The 15111-nt window shown below is 42.8% G+C and overlaps 1 long non-coding RNA gene across 1 annotated transcript; it reads right to left on the minus strand.

Moving 5' to 3' along the window:
- Window positions 1–8342: 8342 nt before the first annotated feature.
- LOC127923663 (uncharacterized) lies at window positions 8343–9788 on the minus strand. Its single transcript, XR_008114966.1, has 3 exons — window positions 9211–9788; window positions 8946–9143; window positions 8343–8879 (listed from the first exon to the last, which is right to left on the minus strand). It is a non-coding gene; the product is annotated as an uncharacterized LOC127923663 (long non-coding RNA).
- Window positions 9789–15111: the final 5323 nt, after the last annotated feature.

Genomic DNA, 15111 nt, shown 5'->3' on the forward strand with positions numbered 1-15111 from the left:
TGCCTTGGTTTCTGCAAAGCACCAATAACCTGTTTGTCTACCTGCCTTGTCTGCCTTTTGTCTCCCTGCCTTGTCTGTTTGTCTCCCTGCCTTGTCTCTGTGTGTCTCCCTGCCTTGTCTGTCTCTCTGCCTTGTCTCTCTGCCTTGTCTGTGTGTCTCCACTGCCTTGTCTTTTTGTCTCCCTGGGCCTTGTCTGTTTGTCTCTCCCTGCCTTAACCTGTTTGTCTCCCTGCCTTGTCTGTTTGTCTCCCTGCCTTGCCTTGTCTGTTTGTCTCCCTTGCCTGTTTGTCTTGTGTTTTGTCTCCCTGCCTTGTCTGTGTGTCTCCCTGCCTTGTCTGTTTGTCTCCCTGCCTTGTCTGTTTGTCTCCTTTGTCTGTTTGTCTCCTGCCTTGTCTGTTTGTCTCCCTGCCTTGTCTGTGTGTCTCCTGCCTTGTCTGTGTCTCCTGCCTTGTCTGTGTGTCTCCTGCCTTGTCTGTTTGTCCCTGCCTTGTCTGTTTGTTTGTCTGTTTGTCTCCCTGCCTTGTCTGTCTCCCTGCCTTGTCTGTGTGTCTCCCTGCCTTGTCTGTTTGTCTGTCTGTTTGTCTCCCTGCCTTGTCTGTTTGTCTCCTGCCTTGTCTGTGTGTCTCCCTGCCTTGTCTGTTTGTCTCCCTGCCTTGTCTGTTTGTCTCACTGCCTTGTCTGTTTGTCTCCCTGCCTTGTCTGTTTGTCTACCTGCCTTGTCTGTTTGTCTACCTGCCTTGTTTGTTTGTCTCCCTGCCTTGTCTGTTTGTCTCCCTGCCTTGTCTGTTTGTCTCCCTGCCTTGTCTGTGTGTCTCCCTGCCTTGTCTGTTTGTCTCCCTGCCTTGTCTGTGTGTCTCCCTGCCTTGTCTGTTTGTCTCCCTGCCTTGTCTGTGTGTCTCCCTGCCTTGTCTGTTTGTCTCCCTGCCTTGTCTGTTTGTCTCCCTGCCTTGTCTGTTTGTCTCCCTGCCTTGTCTGTGTGTCTCCTGCCTTGTCTGTGTGTCTCCCTGCCTTGTCTGTGTGTCTCCCTGCCTTGTCTGCTTTTCTCCCTGCCTTGTCTGCTTGTCTCTCTGCCTTGTCTGTTTGTCTCCCTGCCTTGTCTGTGTGTCTCCTGCCTTGTCTGTGTGTCTCCCTGCCTTGTCTGCTTTTCTCCCTGCCTTGTCTGCTTGTCTCCCTGCCTTGTCTGTTTGTCTCCCTGCCTTGTCTGTTTGTCTCCTGCCTTGTCTGTTTGTCTCCCTGCCTTGTCTGCTGGTCTACTGTTTTTCTCACACTCTTTACCCGTTGTAGCGTGTGAAACTACACAATGTCTTGCAGGAACCTTTTCGATGTTATTTACAATACATTACTTCAATACATTATTCCAATACATTGTAAAACACTCTACCCCAGCCGGTGCAAATTGAAGGAGGAACACAACAAATCAATAGCTTTTGCATGTGTGGCTACTTACCACAAACAATCAGTATGGCAAAAATAATCTCTGCAGATAGAGATACTAGTGTGGAAGTAGCATCTTCCACTTTGCAAGATTAAAATTTTAGAATATGATGATCATGTCTCTGTCAATTCGGAGTCTGACAGTGAGTTGTAAGAAGAGGATGAGATTGACCTTCAGCTAGCCCCAGGACCAGCCCGGCAGCAACCAGCCCCAGGACCAGGACCAGCGCGTCAGCAGCCAGCCCCAGGACCAGCCCTTCCCAGCAACCAGCCCCAGGACCAGGACCAGCGCGTCAGCAGCCAGCCCCAGGACCAGCCCTTCAGCAGCCAGCCCCAGGACCAGCCGTCAGCAGCCAGCCCCAGGACCAGCCCTTCAGCAGCCAGCCCCAGGACCTGCCCGTCAGCAGCCAGCCCCAGGACCAGCGCGTCAGCAGCCAGCCCCAGGACCAGCCCCGTCAGCAACCAGCCCCAGGACCAGGACCAGCCCGTCAGCAGCCAGCCCCAGGACCAGCCCTTCAGCAGCCAGCCCCAGGACCTGCCCTTCAGCAGCCAGCCCCAGATCCAGCCCGTCAGCAGCCAGCCCCAGGACCAGGACCAGCCCATCAGCAGCCAGCCCCATGACCAGTCGGTTAGCAGCCAGCCCCATGACCATACGGTCAGCAGCCAGCCCCAGATCCCAGCCCGTCAGCAGCCAGCCCCAGGACCAGCCCTTCAGCAGCCAGCCCCAGGACCCGACCCTTCAGCTGCCAGCCCCATGACCAGTCGTCAGCAGCCAGTCCCAGGACTAGCCCATCAGAAGACCAACGTCAGCAACCAGCCCATCAGCAACCAACCGGTCAGCAGCCAGCCCAGGACAGTCGTCAGCAGCCAGCCCGTTATAGCCAGCCGGTCAGCAGCCAGCCCCAAGACTAGCCCGTCAGCAACCAGCCCTTCAGCAGCAACCCGTCAGCAGCCAGCCCCAGGACCAGTCCGTCAGCAGCCAGCCCGTTAGCAACCAGCCCGTCCCAGCAGCCAGCCCCAGGACTAGCCCGTCCAACAACCAGCCCGTCAGCAGCCAGCCCGTCAGCAGCCAGCCCCAGGACCAGCCCGTCCAGCAGCCAGCCCGTCAGCAGCCAGCCCCAGGACCAGCCCTTCCCAGCAGCCAGCCCCAGGACCAGTCGGTCAGCAGCCAGCCCCAGGACCAGCCCTTCAGCAGCCAGCCCCCAGGACCGGCCTTCAGCAGCCGCCCCGTCAGCAGCCAGCCCCATCAGCTTGCCAGCCCCCAGGACAGCCCGTCAGCAGCCAGCCACAGGACCAACCCTTCAGCAGCCAGCCCCCAGGACCAGCCCTTCAGCAGCCAGCCCCAGGACCAGCCCTTCAGCAGCCAGCCCCAGGACCAGCCCGTCAGCAGCCAGCCCGTCCCAGCAGCCAGCCCCAGGGACCAGCCCTTCAGCCAGCTCCAGGACCAGTCGGTCAGCAGCCAGCCCCAGGACCAGCCATTCAGCAGCCAGCTCCAGGACCAGCCCATCAGCAGCCAGCCCCAAGACCAGCCCATCAGCAGCCAGCCTCAGGACCAGCCATTCAGCAGCCAGCCCCAGGACCAGCCCGTCAGCAGCCAGCCACAGGACCAGCCCGTCAGCAGCCAGCCACAGGGCCAGCCCTTCAGCAGCCAGCCCCAGGACCAGTCGGTCAGCAATCAGCTCATCAGCAACCTGCTTTAGGAGAAATATGAATGCCAACAAATTGTGAAATTTAATGGTGTTCTTGGCCAAGGCATGAGCCACCAACATGGTTGCCAATGTGATATGGATGCAACCAGGGCCGATGTGGATAGAGTTTACTCATGTGCAGGACATACAGTCTTCTTTTGAACTGTTCATCCCAGACACCATCCAGAAAATCATTCTGGACTGCCACGAATTTGGAGGGAGCGATGTTTTTGAGAGAGATGGAAAGAGATGGACCAAACTCATTTAAATGCATACTTTGGGGTCTTATCCTTGCTGGTGTTTTCAGGTCCAATGGGGGATCACATAATCCCTGTGGGATGCAGAAACTGACAGAGAATTTTCCGTGCAACAATGTCTCTGGAAAAGTTCCACATTATTTCCAGGAACAATGGGTTAACTGCCTTGTGCAGAGGCAGAAAGACAGATTTTTAGGCCAGGAACATCTAAAACCAGAAATCATAATGGATTACAATGCCACAAAAGGAGGGATTGAAAATGTAGACAAGTTGGTGACTGGCTACAGCTGCAACAGAAGAACCCTACGCTGAACCCTACCCGGTGATATTCTACAACATCTTGGACATCTCGGTGTACAACATGTTTGTCATCTGGATGGCGTTGAACCCAGGTGGAACAGAGAGGGAAGCTCCAGAGGAGACGGCTCTTTCTCGAGGAGCTGAGAGGCCTTGGTAAGACCTCAAGTCCAGGAGGCAACATATCCCAAGGACCCCGGCTTCTGCAACCATCGTGAGGAGGATTCAGGAGGAAGATGCAGGTGTCACATCTGCCCAATCCATTATTAATGGATAATGATTTTACCATTATCCATTATCCTTTACATGTATTTACATCAGTCCTTTTGACTGTAAAAATAATGTTTTGTTAATACGGAGAGGATTTGCCATGTACAGTATAGACCCATAAACTGATTTAGTGTAATAAATAAAACAAATATTTAATGTCGATAGGATTGTTTAGTTTGTCAGGATCCCCATTAAAACCTCTTTGCGCACGGATCCCGCTAGCTTTCCAGTGAAATCGAGCGAGCCAATTTCAAAACACAAAACCGTAATATTATACAATAAGTCCCCAAAGTAAAGTTCGTCCAAACAAGTCAAACGACATTTGTAATTCATCCTCAGGAAGTATAATATTTAAATAAACGATCATATTTTATACGGAGACTAGTATGTTTAATAGGGAAGGAAAATACCGAAGAGCGCGCCCTCATTCACAGACGCATAGACTATTTTTGCCTTAGTGCTCCCCTTGGATAAACTACTATTCCTCGTTGGTTTTTCAGAAAACAAGCCGGAATCTATGTTTAAAGACTGTTGACATCTAGTGGAAGGAATAGGAACTTCAATCTGGGAGGCAGACGTCATAGTTTTCAATAGCTTCACATTTGAAGTGGTTGGAAGATTTGGTTGGAAGCTCAAAATAGAATTCAGGATGGATTTTCCCCCCTTTTCCCTGCCATATCAGTTGTGTTATACACACAGACATTATTCAAACAATTTTAGAAACTTCAGAGTGTTTTCTATCCAATTATACCAATTATATGCATATCCTAGCTTCTGGGCCTGAGTAACAGGCAGTTTACTTTGGGCACATCAGACAGGCGGAAATTCAGGAAACTAGACCGTGCACTGAAACATTAACGACTGAAAATGTAGCAGCAACTCTTCCAAGGGTCCATTAACTACTGAATATGCAGCAGCTACTCTTCCTGGGGTCCATTAACTTCTTACGGATCACTGGGACGCTAGCGTCTCACCTCGACAACATTCGGTGAAATTGCAGAGGGCGAAATTCAAAAGACAGAAATCGTAATATTAAACATTCATGAATATACAAGTGTCATACATAATTTAAAAGCTTAACTTCTCATGACTCTCAAACCCGCATAGCCTCAAACTAATTAGCATAACGCAGCGGACATAAATCTTCCTAGAAAATCTTTCTATTCTTGAAAATCACAAATGAAATATAGACAAGCATTTGTGTAAGTTTATCATGGCATAATGCTATGGCTAGGCTCTGCTATCAGCAGGCAACATTTTTACGAAAATAAGAAAAGCAATCAAATTGAATAATTTACCTTTGAAGAACTTCGGATGTTTTCACTCAGGAGACTCCCAGTTAGATAGCAAATATTCTTTTTTTCCAAAAATATTATTTTTGTAGGCGAAATAGCTCCGTTTGTTCTTCACGTTTGGCTGAGAAATCGACCGGAAAATGCAGTCACTACACAAACTTTTTTCCAAATTAGGTCCATAATATCGACAGAAACATGGCAAACGTTGTTTAGAATTAATCCTCAAGGTGTTTTTCACATATCTATTTGATAAAATATCCGTTGGGACAATTGGTTTCTCATAAGCAAGTGATTGGAAAAATGGCTACTTGTGTGCTTTACGCAAGATTTTCTGCGGGAGCCGTCATATGACCACTTGCTAAATGTGGTCCCTTACGGCTATTCTTCAACATAAATGCGTAAAAATACGTCACAATGCTGTAGACACCGTGGGGAATACGTAGAAAACGTAACCTCATCCGTAGCTCATTCACAGCCAGGCACGCAATTCAAATAAATAATCATAGAAACTATGGATATAAAAACATTTAGGTCTTATATTGGTTAAAAGCTTAAATTCAAGTTAATCTACCTGCACTGTCCGAAAGCTTAAATTCCTGTTAATCTAACTGCACTGTCCGATTTACAATAGGCTTCACAGCGAAAGCATGCCATGCGATTGTTTGAGGACAGCGCCCCACATAGAAATATTTTAATATTTTAATATTGGTGCACTTCACAAAATAGGATGTCTTCATGAGGCAGGAAAATTATGTGGATATATTGAAGCTCAAGATTTCAGTCAGGAAGTTAAAGCTTGGTCGTAAATGGGTCTTTCAAATGGACAACGACCCTAAGCATGCTTCCAAAATTGTAGCAAATTGGCTTAAGGACAAAGTCAAGGTATTGGAGTGGCGTCACAGAGCCCCTGACCTCAATCCTACAGAACATTTGTGGGTAGAACTGAAAAAAGCGTGTGTGCGAAGCAAGAGGCTACAAATCTGCCTCAGTTACACGAGCTCTGTCAGGAAGAATGGACCAAAATTAACCCAACTTATTGTGGGAAGCTTGTGGAAGGCTACCCGAAGGCTTCTAACTATCCTGCGCTCCCTCGCCATGTAAATCTGACAGGAGAAAACATCGGGTTTCTAACTATCCTCAACATGTAAATCTGAGAGGAAAACATCTGGTTTCTAACTATCCTCAACATGTAAATCTGACAGGAGAAAACATCGGGTTTCTAACTATCCTGGTTTGTGGTAGAGCACAGCAATGTGATTGGCTGTGTAATATTCACATTCAATACTCATATAGAAAATACAGTTCAACAGTTCACACATTTTCATTCTTTGATTTTATTACCTAAATGTTATTTATTTTATTGTAGCTCCTTTGTTGACAATAATTAAATGTGTTATTAGATGTGTACATTCATTGTGTTATTGCATTAATACAGTTTAAACAGTAGATATTTGGGGGAAGTTACTAACATAAAAGTGGAATATTGGAATATGTCTGACAAGAGGAACAGTCCTGCCCAGTGTGAAAACCAACACACACACAGCCTTACACACTCAGCTCTGTATTCTACAGCTGCACTGCTGGCTTCACCTGGAGGGGCATAAAAACAACCAGATTTAAGGGACAGTCAAACAAGACCAATGACAGACAACACATCTTATCTGAAGAGCTCTCTTGACATAGCTGTCCCAATAGAGTCACTGGATCCAGAAACGGACTGGCCATAGGACATTTTGGGGCCAGATGGACCGGTCCATCTTTAAGCACAGTGAGCTGGCCTAAACTGGGTGTTTTGCAAAGAACAACTGTTTGGGACGGGGTAGTGTGTATGAAAATACATGTAAATGTTGAAATGGGAAAAACAGTCACATTATCAATCATCACAGATCACTGCACCTGTACATGGCCCCACATCTGAAATAGCCCATCCAACTACCTCATCCCATACTGTATTTATTTATTTATCTTACTCCCTTGCATCCTAGTATCTCTACTTCTACATTCATCTTCTGCACATCTATCACTCCAGTGTTTAATTGCTATATTGTAATTATTTCGCCACCACTGTGGCCTATTTATTGCTTTACCTCTCTTATCTTACCTCATTTGCACTCACTGTATATAGACTTTTTGTACTGAATTATTGACTATATGTTTGTTTATTCCATGTGTAACTCTGTGTTGTTGTGTGTCGAACTGCTTTGCTTTATCTTTGCCAGGTCGCAGTTGTAAATGAGAACTTGTTCTCAACTAGCCTACCTGGTTAAATAAAGGTGTTCTCAACTAGCCTACCTGGTGAAATAAAGGTGAAATAAAATATAAAAAATGTTCACAATCCCCGAATGATTTCAATACAAGATTATCGTGTCATAAATAAATACGTCACTCACCCTAACGTCAGGATATTAGACTCCACAGACCACAGGTTGGGTTGGTCCTCCTCTTCCTCCTCGTCACCAGTGGAAACCAGCTAGGATAATATTATACAGATGGATTAGATTACATCAGATATTCATTGATTTATTGATTTGATATTTAAAGTATTAGGACTCTCGCTGGAATAGCGTTATATATGACCTCAGTTATATTACTCTGCCAACTAGTAATACAGAGATGAACATCACAGAGACAACATTATATATGACCTCAGTTATATTACTCTGCCAACTAGTAATACAGAGATGAACATCACAGAGACAACATTATATATGACCTCAGTTATATTACTCTGTCAACTAGTAATACAGAGATGAACATCACAGAGACAACATTATATATGACCTCAGTTATATTACTCTGTCAACTAGTAATACAGAGATGAACATCACAGAGACATTAAACATTAATACAGAGATGAACATCAGAGACATTAAACATGAATACAGAGATGAACATCACAGAGACATTAATACAGAGATGAACATCACAGAGACATTAAACATGAATACAGAGATGAACATCACAGAGACATTAAACATTAACACAGAGATGAACATCACAGAGACATTTAACATTAATACAGAGATGAACATCACAGAGACATTAAACATGAATACAGAGATGAACACCACAGAGACATTACATTAACACGAGATGAACATCACAGAGACATTTAACATTAATACAGAGATGAACATCACAGAGACATTAAACATTAATACAGAGATGAACATCAGAGACATTAAACATGAATACAGAGATGAACATCACAGAGACATTAATACAGAGATGAACATCACAGAGACATTAAACATGAATACAGAGATGAACATCACAGAGACATTAAACATTAACACAGAGATGAACATCACAGAGACATTTAACATTAATACAGAGATGAACATCACAGAGACATTAAACATGAATACAGAGATGAACATCACAGAGACATTAAACATTAACACAGAGATGAACATCACAGAGACATTTAACATTAATACAGAGATGAACACCACAGAGACATTAAACATGAATACAGAGATGAACACCACAGAGACATTAAACATTAACACAGAGATGAACATCACAGAGACATTTAACATTAATACAGTAAAGAATATCACAGAGACATTAAACATTAATACAGAGTAAGACGTTCTCAGAACCTCCCTGGAACCATAGTTAGATGTTCTCAGAACCTCCCTGAAACCATAGTTAGATGTTCTCAGAACCTCCCTGAAACCATAGTTAGATGTTCTCAGAACCTCCCTGGAACCATAGTTAGATGTTCTCAGAACCTCCCTGAAACCATAGTTAGATGTTCTCAGAACCTCCCTGAAACCATAGTTAGATGTTCTCAGAACCTCCCTGGAACCATAGTTAGACGTTCTCAGAACCTCCCTGGAACCATAGTTAGATGTTCTCAGAACCTCCCTGGAACCATAGTAAGATGTTCTCAGAACCTCCCTGGAACCATAGTTAGACGTTCTCAGAACCTCCCTGGAACCATAGTAAAACGTTCTCAGAAACCTCCCTGCAACCTAAAACTTAACGTTCCCAGAACAGGCTAACTCTTCACTTCCGTTTTCAGAACGTTTAAAAAATGCTCCGTTTTACCAGGCAGTAAAGTTATGGTTTCCTCCCAAGAACCAATAGTAAACCAAAAATGTATGTTCCCACAACTTTCAATAAACCATATGCGCTAGTTGGGATTACACTTCTTGTACTCCATGTCATATGCCAAATTATGTTGACAAGGAGTAGAATGTTATCACAAAATAGACTGGTGCCTAGACGAAGAAGATCCCATAGGGTTCAGAGTCTGTTTTGAGAGGGAGACCTGGCAAGACTTGTTTAGCAGGACCATGCTAACTGTAGAATTAGATAGCAGGACAAGGCTAACCGTAACCTTGATTCTCAGGACCAGGCTAATTGTAAACATAAATAGCAGGACCATGCTAACAGCATTCGTAAGTTAGGCTAACTGTAGACCTAAGTCAGGCTAACCGCACCTGGAGGTGAAGAGAGACTTCTCGTTGATCATCTGGACTCTGAAGATGTTGACAGCCTTATAGACGTCTATCACATCCTGGTACTTCTCCAGTAGATGCCTGGAGAGAGAGACAGCATAGAAAAGAGTCACTCCACAATATCACCACATTTGACAAGATTAAACACAACAATGTGGAGTTGAGACACTATAAACTTCCATTGGCAATCAATATCATCAATATCAATTAACACGTATTATATCATCAATATCAATTAACACGTATTATATCATCAATATCAATCAGCATAACTATGGTTCCAGGAAGTTCTGAGAACTTCTTACTATGGTTCCAGGGAGGTTCTGAGAACATCTAACTATGGTTCCAGGGAGGTTCTGAGAACATCTAACTATGGTTCCAGGGAGGTTCTGAGAACGCCTTACTTCATGGTTCCAGGGAGGTTCTGAGAACGCCTTACTATGGTTCCAGGAGGTTCTGAGAACGTCTAACTATCGTTCCAGGAGGTTTGAGAACAGCCTAACTATAGGGCCAGGGAGGTTCTAGAGAACGCCAGTACTATGGTCCTCATTCACATTGTCATGGAAGCTCTTTATTAACACTCACAGAAACAGAATTATTGGTTATTTGGAGTTTTAAACTTCCTTCAAGGCAGGAAGAATAAAATTTAATAAAAAGACAAAGAGAACATGTGGTTATGGCTAGCTGGGATGAATCGCATTTCAAAACAGTTTCACAGTTCCTGACATTTAATAAGTTCAAATACCATGTCTTAGGATCACCACTTGTTTTAAGAATAATAGTAGAGAGAATGATTTATTTCAGCTTTTATTTATTTCATCACATTCCCAGTAAGTCAGAAATGTATTAATTAATTAGTATTTGTAGCATTGCCTATAAATTGTTTAACTTGGGTCAAACATTTTCGGTTAGCCTTCCACAAGTAATATAACTAGGTGGGTCATATTTTGGTCCAGTCCTCCTGACAGAGCTGGTCATTACTGAGTCAGGTTTGTAGGCCTCTGTGATGTTCACGCTGTTTTAAGTTTGCCCACAAATCTTCTATGTTGATGTCTGGCTTTGTGATGGCCACTCCAATGTTGACTTTGTTGTGTTTAGCCATTTTGCCATCAACTTTGTTAAGTATTCCTGGGGTCATTGTCCATTTGGAATGTCTCTTTGCAACCAAGCTTCAACTTCCTTCTGATGTCTCTGAGATATTGCTCTCAATATATCCACATAATTGTCCTGCCTCATGATGTTCATCTCTGTGTTAATGTTTAATGTCTCTGTGATGTCCTCTCTGTGTCATAATGTTTAATGTCTCTGTGGTGTTCATCTCAAGTTAACATCAGGTCCAGTGAAATTAATCTCTGTGCTAATGCTTAATGTCCTGATGTTCATCTCTGTGTTAATGGTTGGGATGGTGTTCTTTGTGATGTTCATCTCTGTATTACTAGTTCAGAAACATAATGAGGTCATTATATGTTGTCTCTGTGATGTTCATCTCTGTATTAATGTTTAATGTCTCTGTGATGTTCATCTCTGTATTAATGTTTTTAAGGTCTCGTGATGTTCATCTCTGTATTAATGTCTCTGTGATGTTCATCTCTGTATTAATGTTTAATGTCTCTGTGATATTCATCTCTGTGTTAATGTTTAAGTCTTGTGATGTTCAAAATGGAAAAGTTGACAGAGTAATATAACTGAGGTCATATATAATGCTGTCTCTGTGATGTTCATCTCTGTATTATGTTTAAATGTAACCAAAACAAAAAAAGTGATGTTCATCTGTATTCATGTTTTGTCTCTGTGATGTTCCCCTGAAATGGACAAAAATGAATGGAAGTCATTGGCACTGACAAACCATATACACGGTGTCCAATACCACTCAATTCGGCGTTGATTCATTCAAAGTTGATTGCAAATGCCAGGTGTAACACTTTAAAAATCCAACAGGTGGCGAGCGCGCTCCACCGTGGTTTTTCATATTGGTAATGTAACACAAGTCAACATCCAAAAGTAAAATTTTGAAAAAGTGAGAAAAAAAATCTAAAACTTATCACCCCCTTAAAAAAGTGCTTTCTGGACCATTTTTCGAAATTCTTTTGATTTTTGTGTCAATTACCCATGTATAAGAACTGTATCAACATACTTTAGTCATATTTTATTATCATCATTTTGAAAAAAAAAAATTATACTTGTGCATGAGGCATATGTTTTCTCCATTTGCAATGTGATTTCATAGGAAGTCAAAAGTCAAAAATAGCAAAAATTTTGAAAAACTTCACACACCCTTAAAAAAGTGCTTTCTGGACCATTTTTCTAAATTCTTTCCAATTTTGTGTCAATTACACATGTATAAGAACTGTATCAACATACTTTAGCCATATATTTTTTTTACTTTTTTTTTTTACTTGTGCATAAGGCATATGTTTTGTCCATTTGTAATATGATTTCATAGGAAGTCAAAAGTCACTTTTTGGGGGCCAAATGCCATAAGAATCCTGCAGAAATGCAAAACTGACTGGCCTGATGAACACAGGATGGCCGGGCAGTGATCGTTGCTCCTTTCCATTGCACGTTGTGTTGATTTCATCATGTCCATCTGGTGATATTTTTTTCACTATTGAATCATATTGCAAATGCACGTGCATTTGCAATATGTGTCAATGGGCATTTACCATCACGAATTTGGCATGCTCAAAAATCATGCAGAATTGCAAAATTGACTGGCCTGATGAACACAGGATGGCCGGGCATTGATAGTGGTTCTTCTCCATCGCTCATTGTGTTGATTTCATTATGTCCATTTGTTTATGTTTTCTCACTTTTGCAAAGTCACTGTGCATTTTCAATATGGTTCAATGGGCATTTACCATCACAAATTTGTCATGCTATAAAAATCCAGCAGGAATGCGAAATTGACTGGCCCGATGAACTCGGGATGGCTGGGCAGTGATTCTGGTTCCTCTCCATCGCTCGTTGGGGTTGATTTCAGAATGTCACTTTGGTGATGGTACCTCACTGTTTAAACATATTGCAAATGGACAATAGTCACGAGCAAGTCACTGTCCATCAGTCAATTAGATATCATTCTGACACCAAACTGATACAAACTGACACCAAACCCACTTTTTCCAAGTCTCTTAGTAGCCAACTATCACATACTTCAGAGCTGGCCCAAAATTCACAACGCCTTCTGTTCAAACCATAATAAAAACGTAAAAAATGTAGTAACGTTCTACCTGCGGGTCCAGTTCTGATGTTATGTGTAGGCCTAGCTGAGGCGACCCCGAATCCCAAGTTTCGGCTCAATAGGTAATTTGGTGCCCGAGCAAGACTCTAATTGGTGCTGAAAATCCACTTTATTCCATGCCTTGCTACGGGGTCCTTGAATGAGCAATCGGACAGAAACGTTGGGGTCCGTCTATATGGGCCGAGTCGGTCGCAATGCACCTAGTCTTGCGACTCTGGGACATTTCTAAATGTCGTCATTTTCGGGATGCAAAAATTAATTGAAGTTATTGCAAATGTACGAGGCTCTGTTTCTCGGTCCGAGAACCTTCTAGAGCCACGTAACCCACCACGCACTATCAACCTGAGGTCTAGAACAGGTTTCTAAAGTTTCGGAACTCTAGGTCTGATGGTTCTTGAAAAGTTCCAACAAGGTTAACTAATGCCGACAGTGTATTTCTTTACGCACCCCAATATGTCCATCCTTCCAAGCTGTGTGTGTGATTTTGTTTTTCTTTGAAATTTTACGGGAAAAATGACTGATTTACAGTTCATGGGGGTTGCCTAATCACACATATGAAGTTTTGGAAAGATCTGACTTTTTTAACCCCTCGAAACAGCCGCCAGGAGACACCAATTATGGCACGTCCGGTTGGCACAGGAAGCTATAAGTCAACACATATCCTCATTGGGGTATGCTTTTACAGAATCCTGAGTTTTAGGTCTTTACATTAAGAATTGACTGATTTACTCAGGGTTGAATGCACTATTTCTATCAAATGGATATACACTTTTAGGGTGATTTTAACCACTTCCGGTTGCTCCAGGAAGCTTAGAATCAACACAGGTAGACCTCGTAGTGGCCTGATGGACTGTTACCGAAGACAGGTTCATACGGCATTCATAACCCATATAGGCTTCAGGTTGAATTTAGGGGTGCAGGCAATGTATTCCTATGGGGAGAGAAGTCAATGCAAACTGTTTGATGTGAACACCTTCTTCTAACTGTTAAGGGTTAATGCCGCACGGTCAAGGTTAGGCTTGCACGGACCGGGAGTACCTCAGGAACATACCTGAGGTCGAATTGTGCTTCTCACCCTAACGGTTCTCTCACTGTCACCCAAAAGCAAATGACGTTGAGGGGCAGGCTTCATTTTGGGCCTACTTTTCTCATGGTCGCTTCGCTCAGACCGAGCGAGCTACGGTCAAGCGGGATATCTTGTTGAACTTGGCACAGTCTGGAGACTATGGTGATGCCATTTTTTTGTGTTGATTTCAGAATGCCATTTTGGTGATGGTCCCTCTCCGTTTAAACATATTGCAAATGTACAAAAGTCAACTAGCAAGTCAGTGTCCATCAGTCAATTAGATATCATTCTGACACCAAACTGATACAAACTGACACCAAACCCACTTTTTCCAACTCTCTTAGTAGCCAACTATCACATACTTCAGAGCTGGCCCAAAATTCACAACGCCTTCTGTTCAAACCATAATAAAAACGTAAAAAACGTAGTAATGTTCTACCTGCGGGTCCAGTTCTGATGTTATGTGTAGGCCGAGCTGAGGCGACCCCGAATCCCAAGTTTCGGCTCAATAGGTAATTTGGTGCCCGAGCAAGACCCTAATTTCCGTTAAGAACTGAGTTATTTACGGAGGGTTTAGTGAGTGTGTGTTATTTTAGAAAATCTGAGAAATCTCGCAGAGCTCCGCAGCACACTTTAAAAAGATTCGTATGAACACCCTGCAACTGAATCTGTAACTGTTTAAAAAAAAAAACTATTTTTGAACATCACCAATTTGACATTGTACGATTTCTCGTAAACAACAATAGATAAATGTCTGGTTCTTTTGTCATTGACACCGTAGGTTCCTTTACTTTGACGTGAAGTGCCAAAATTATTGCTCTATTTTAATTTTGGACCTTTAATCCCAGACAAATGGCCATAACTCAAAAACGTTGATGCCATCTTGTTTCGTTTATTGATAAATCACCTACTACGTTCAAGTTGAATTTTCTTGCTATAAATCCTCTTAAATTATATATTAATATATATTATCTTAAATTGTATAAATAGATATATTATCTTAAATTATATATTATGATATATTATCTTAAGTTGTATAAATATATATATTATCTAAAATTGTATATTAAGATATATTTTCTTAAATTGTATATTTA

The sequence above is a fragment of the Oncorhynchus keta genome, unplaced genomic scaffold, assembly GCF_023373465.1.
Source record: "Oncorhynchus keta strain PuntledgeMale-10-30-2019 unplaced genomic scaffold, Oket_V2 Un_contig_30411_pilon_pilon, whole genome shotgun sequence".
NCBI lineage: Eukaryota > Metazoa > Chordata > Actinopteri > Salmoniformes > Salmonidae > Oncorhynchus > Oncorhynchus keta.